Source organism: Myotis davidii, unplaced genomic scaffold (assembly GCF_000327345.1).
Source record: "Myotis davidii unplaced genomic scaffold, ASM32734v1 scaffold129, whole genome shotgun sequence".
Taxonomy (NCBI): Eukaryota; Metazoa; Chordata; class Mammalia; order Chiroptera; family Vespertilionidae; genus Myotis; species Myotis davidii.
In genome coordinates this window covers 506,731-512,666 of record NW_006383019.1, presented here as the reverse complement: position 1 = coordinate 512,666, position 5,936 = coordinate 506,731, and the positions used below count along the sequence as shown (strand labels likewise).

General features: G+C 60.3%; 1 protein-coding gene across 1 annotated transcript in view; it reads left to right on the top strand.

The window, feature by feature from the left end:
- The window catches only part of ADORA2B (adenosine A2b receptor), a gene marked incomplete at its 5' end in the record, with an annotated part of 29,035 nt that overhangs the window by 703 nt on the left and 22,396 nt on the right, over window positions 1-5,936 (top strand). The window lies entirely within an intron of this gene.

The window sequence follows — 5,936 nt, the reverse complement described above, 5'->3', positions numbered from 1 at the left end:
CGGAGACGCGTGCACGGGCTGCCCAGACCCTCTCGGTGTCCCGGGCCGGGCCCTGGCGGCCTTGCTTCCCCGGATGCGCGCATCTCTATGCGGAGATCTATGTGGGGACAACTATCAGGGTGCCGGGGAGTGTGTTCCCGGGAGCCCGGCCTGTCGTGGAAACTCCGGGAAAGGCGCCACTTCCGCGGGCGGGTGGAGGCCTAGGGGCGGGAGGTTAGCTGATCGCATCTCCTTTGTGGCGAGACGCCGCCCTGTGCGTGCTGGGGGTTCGGAACCCGGGTAGTTTCCAGGGCAACTTTGAACGCTGGGACTCCGTGGTCAGAATGGACACTACTCACCGCCCAGCTTCAGAATGTACCTGTGGCGCACGAGGCCGGGCTGGGCGGGAAGGCGGGGTTACCTGGGGGAGTGCTGGCACCTGTGTCCCTCCACGCTTCCTGGTGACTCGGTCACCTCCGAATGTTTCTTAAAAGACCTCTCGCGGGTGTGGGCCTTTATCCCCGCTGCCCAGTCCCGCAGGCTCTTCCTCCCGCACTGAGTAAATGTAGGGTTCAGGGGACAGAGCCGCCGCCCGGACCCGAGCCCCAGCTTCAGCTGAGCAATGAATTCGGAGTTGAGCTCCCGAGCAGGCGTATCTGGGAGCCTCAGGGCTCATTGGGAGTATTTATGCTCAGCCTTTGGGCCCCTTTGGCATGTCTGAGTTGGGATCTCTTTGGGTTTGGGGCTGAGGCAAGAAACTGTCAAAGGAGCAGGAAGGGAGGGAAGGAATTAATTTGAGTGCCAGCTCTGCGAGGCGGTTTATATTAAACTTCTATCCTTCAACTGCCAGTAATTCCAGAAGGGAGGCGCTGTGGCCTGCATCTGTAGGTGAGGGAGATCAGTCTTGCTTAGGAGGGTGCATTTGGAATGAGTGTCGGAGCAGGACGCACTCAGAGCGGGCACTGTGCCCCGCGGTGCCAGCAGGCTGTGGGGCTGTGAGCAGCAGCAGTGGCTGGGATATGGGCAGAATGCCTGCCGTTCCCAGAAGCCGATCCTGCCTGCAGTGAATGGGGCTGGAGGAGGAATGTATTTGTGGGACTCGACGGGGCCTTCCCAGCCACCGCGTGTTGAGCCTGCCCTTGTGGGTTGGTCTTGGGTCCCCGCCTGAACAGGAACTTGCCGCTCTGCCAGGCTGGGAGTCTGAGCTGCGTGTCTGGGCTTTCCCCGTGCTGCTGCCCTTGACCAGCCAGGAGGCCTCCTGCGTCCCGTCCTGTGGCAGCCCAGGGATCGCCAGGGTTCCGAGCGGATGGCACACGCTTCTCTCGGGTCCCTTCCTGCCTCTTGGTCCGCATGTTGGTTACTTGATGGCCTTTTGGTCTGTTTGCATCCAGCAGGCGCCACCCCGAGCTGCTCACATGATGGAAGCCCCTTGGGCATGCCCCTGGCAGAGGTCCAGAGAGGCCCCGCTCAAGTTCCTGGAAGAATCCCCTGTGCCCCGCAGAGCAGGAAGTTCCATCTGTTAGCTCTTGTCCTGGTTTGTGCTGGGCGGAGACTTGAAAGACATGGAGTGGGTGTGTTAAGGGGAAGGACTGGCCCTAACTTCTTGCCTTTGCTAAGGGCAGAGCTAGACAGGACAGAGTGCTTAGTGGAGTCACCTCGAAGCTCATCCCACCCCTGCCGCCCTGCTGGCCTCCCACGTGCGTGCAGTGTGGGAGAGGCCCCTGCAAGCAGCCCCAACGCCCTGGCCGGGAGGGTAGGGCGTCTGACCTGTCCCCAGCACCCACCCCGCCTGTGGCGGGAGAGGTATCTGTGTTCTCTGGGCCCCCGGGGCTGGTGCCTAGGGCAGGGCTTTGTCCCTCAGCAATTTCTGTACTTCCTGCTTCTGAGAACCAGGCCCCGTGAGGGGCTAACATTGCAGATTACAGGGCCCCCTAGGCCCTACTGAATCAGCGGGGGGGGGGGGGGGGGGGGGTGAGGGGGGCGGGGGTATCCCTGGATCAGGACCTTTAACTGGGGACTTCTGGTCCCGCCACGTTTGAAACCCTCTTGGAGTCAGGAAGACACGGGCCCTCCTTCACTTTATTGACGTGGCCGGGCCCAGCTCTGACTTGGCGCCAAGGCCCACCTTCGGGGCACGGCACGCAGATGGGCCAGAGTTGGACGTGCCCTGTTTGGGAGGCGGTGTCTCCTATAAAGGCAAGCGTAACGATGGCGAGGTCCAGGCAGTTGGGGCGAAACCAGCCCTTGGACGTGCCCTAGGTCTCACCTGTTCCGTGGGCTCGGAAGGCGTCTGTGCCTGAGCTCCGAGTGCGGCCTGTGCCCAGCTCAGGGCCACAGCATCACAAGCAGGGAGATGACAGAGCAAGAGGGCAGGGGAGCGTGAGGTGGTGCTGGGCACCGATCGCGGCTTCGGCTGGACCTGGAAGGAGGAGCGTCTGCTCAGATGAGGCACTGCCCTGGGCCTTCAGAGTGAGGGTGTCTACAAACAGTTTAAGTCCACACGGTTCCTGATGTTCCTGGCACAGAGTCCAGTCCAGGGGCGCCATCGGGAGTGGGCAGGAATTGGGGGTCACCCCTGCACTGACCCCTTTTTGGTCGATCTGAATGACCACATCTCAGATATCATCGCGCATGTCCTTTTAGCAGCTCTCGATCAGCTCCTGCTGGGTTCCCATGGGCCTCCCATCGCCTCTCGCTCCCCATGCTCTACACAGCTGCCTGAGAGAATGACTGGAAAATGCCAGACCAGTCACTCCCTGCTTAAAGCTGTGCGCTGGCACCTGTGAAACCCCAGGGTCCGCTCTGGCCTCAAGGCCCGAAGGCTCTGGCTTCCGTCGCCCATCGCACCCTCCGCACCTCACTCACCACCACAGGGCACTGGCCAGGGCCCTGCGCCAGCCCGGCTCTGCCGCCTCCCTCTTTCCCCACCCAGAGGCTTCCCTGCTGCTGCCTCCACCCTTAATCCATGTCTTGGCCAGGTGGTGGTCCCTTTCAGCCGGAGTGTGAGCTCTGAGGGAGGGCACGATGCCAGGCATGGGGTTAGGGACCCACATTTTGGATGAACTCATGCGCGACTGGGTGAAGAGGGTGTTGTGGTGTGTCATGCCTCGGGGGACAGTGTGGGGAGAATATGCAAAACAGACTTGGGGAGGGAGGGCCCAAGATGGCAGATCTAGGAACAGGGGGGTGTTAGGATGATCCAATGAGTCCAATAAGGCAAGAAAAGAGGGGAGCCCTCACAGGCCTGCAGAGAGCGGGGCAGAGAGGCTGCAGAAGGCCAGCAGGCCTCAGCGCTGCAGGTCCTGGCAGCCCATGCTCTGCTCTGGGGGGCCCTGTTCTGGGGGGCTCTGCTCTGGGGAGGCCTTGCTCCCTGGGCCATCCTGGCTCTCAGGGCTGGAGAGAAAGTCCTGGGGACCGGGAGGAGGGAGGAGCTTTGCCTCTGTGTTATTTGCCCCGTTGGTGTGTACGGGCCTTTCAGCCCCACCTGCCAACCGGCGCACCCAGGGAACCAGCAGCAGGTGCTGCCTGGCTGGCCGAGCCCGTGTCTGTGGTGCTGAAGGGAACCCCTGCAGGCCAGGAGCGGCGGGCGGGGAGGAGATGGAGGTGGAGCCTGTGAGCACCCTCGGCTCCCCGGGAGGCTGTGGCAGGAGGCCCACCCACCGTGCCTGCCCAGGGCCTTGACCCGCTGCTCTGCCGACCCAGCGCTGCCCACACTGCTCTGTGTGCTTGGAAGGGCGGCCAGCCGGCCCTGCAGCACCGGCAGGGGGAGCGGACCTGGGCCTCAGGGGGGTCCCCTCCACGTTCTGGGGAGTAAGCGTGTGTAAAGGACAGAAGTTCACACTTTCATGTAACACACACTCCACACGGCCGTCTGCCGGGCCACGCAGGCACACGCTTCTCTCGTGGGCACGCCCTGCCTGGCATCAAGCCCTGGTTGTGACCTGTCAGCGTGTGATCCCAGTTGCGGGGACGGGCACGAGGAGCTATGTCCTCGCTACTCTGGACATTAGAGCTGTTGACATCGTGACCTGCAGCCACTCTTTTGAAGCCTTTTCTGTGCCAGGAGCCCGTGCGTCATCTCATTTGGCCTCTGGGCCAGCCTTCTGGGGGCAGATACTTCCCTATTGCTCTGCAGACCAGGAAGCCGGCTCGCGGAGTGGGGGTCAGCCCAGGTCACAGGCCGGCAGCGCTGGCTCCAAGCGCCGGGCGGCTGAAACACCCAGTAATGAGCGGTACCTCTGGGTGTGGGGAGTGAGCAGCAAACTATGATGGGGACCCTTTAACTATTTTCCAGGACAGAGGAGACGGTAGTAATGTGACCAAATGAGGGAAGAAGGCTGCACCTGGGCCAGTGGGCATGAGGCGGCAGAGCCTGGGTAACCTGGCAGGGACCCGAGCGGGGTCTCTCCTGCCTCTTTCCTCAGACAGAGCTGGTCTCGGGGAGCTGGTCTTGGGGAGCTGGCCTCGGGGAGCTGGTCTCAGAAGCTGATCTCAGGAGCTGGTCTCGGGGAGCTGGCCTCGGGGAGCTGGTCTCGGGGTGCTGGCCTCAGAAGCTGATCTCAGGAGCTGGTCTCGGGGAGCTGGCCTCGGGGAGCTGGTCTCGGGGAGCTGGTCTCGGGGTTCTGGTCTCAGAAGCTGGTCTCAGGAGCTGGTCTCGGGGCGCTGGTCTCGGGGTGCTGGTCTCAGGAGCTGGTCTCCGGGAGCTGGTCTTGGGGCGCTGGTCTCGGGGAGCAGTTCTTGGGGAGCTGGTCTCCTGGAGGTGGTCTCGGGGCGCTGGTCTCGGGTGCTGGTCTGGGGGAGCAGGTCTAGGGGAGCTGGTCTCAGGAGCTGGTCTGGGGCAGTTGGTCTGGGGGAGCAGGTCAGGGCTTCTCGCCTCAGGGCATCAGTAGGCTGCGCTTGGCCCCTGAGGCTAACAGGCTGCGAGAACTTAATGGCAACTAGAAAGTGTCCCTTCTTAATGGAATTGAAGCTGAGAACAGATTTCACAGGCTCCAGGGATGGGGCTGAGGGCTGATGCTGGGGTGAGGTGAACCGGAGGAAGGGGCATTAGAGCTGAGGTGGGGCATGTGCACACACTTGGAACAAGTATAAGGCAGTGTTTATGGAAATACATTTCATTTTCAAGGCTGTTGTTTTTTGATCTTCACTGGAGAATTTTTTTATTGCTTGAGGGACAGAGAGAGATCGACCGCCTCCTCTACATGATCTGACCAGGGAATCGAACCTGCTACCTTTTGGTGCATTGGACGACGCCCAGCCAACCGAGCCACCCAGCGCCAGGGCTGGTTTAAAAAATACATATATTATTGTTTTTGTTTTGACAAAAATCAACCAGTCTGCACAGAAGTAAATATTCAAAAGTACAGAAGGGCACCAAAGGGAAAGGGGAAGTGTCCCAGCTCTTGCCCTCGCCAGCCCCTCTGCCCGGCATGTTGAAAAGAAATTGAACCCAGAGGAAAGGCCAACTGCGAGAGCAGTCACCAATCTCCGACCTCTGGTTTCCCAGCCGGCCTGGCCAAGGCACCCGCTGCCTGGCTGGTGGCTCAGGGGTTAGGATGCCGGCCCGCAAACCGCAGGCATTGCTCTGGAAGTCGGAGTGCATGCAGCAGGTTTCTATTTGTGGTGGGTTTTTGGCCTACGTCCCGATCACTATTCTGCGTGTGCTCTGAGATTTCACACGGACTCCCAGCTTCCCTCCCTCATCGGGGGTGGCTCTGCCCCGTGGACTTTTCCAGTCTGAATACTTTTCCGGTCTGTCTTAGGCTCTGAAATTTTAAAAAAATAAAATTTTCTTGATTATTTCCTTATCTCCATTTTCTCTATTGTTTCCTCCTGGGATTCTTTTTTTAAAAATATATTTTATTGATTTTTTTTACAGAGAGAAAGGGAGAGGGATAGAGTTAGAAACATCCCAAGGTACATGCCCTTGCCCGGAATCGAACCTGGGACCCTTGAAT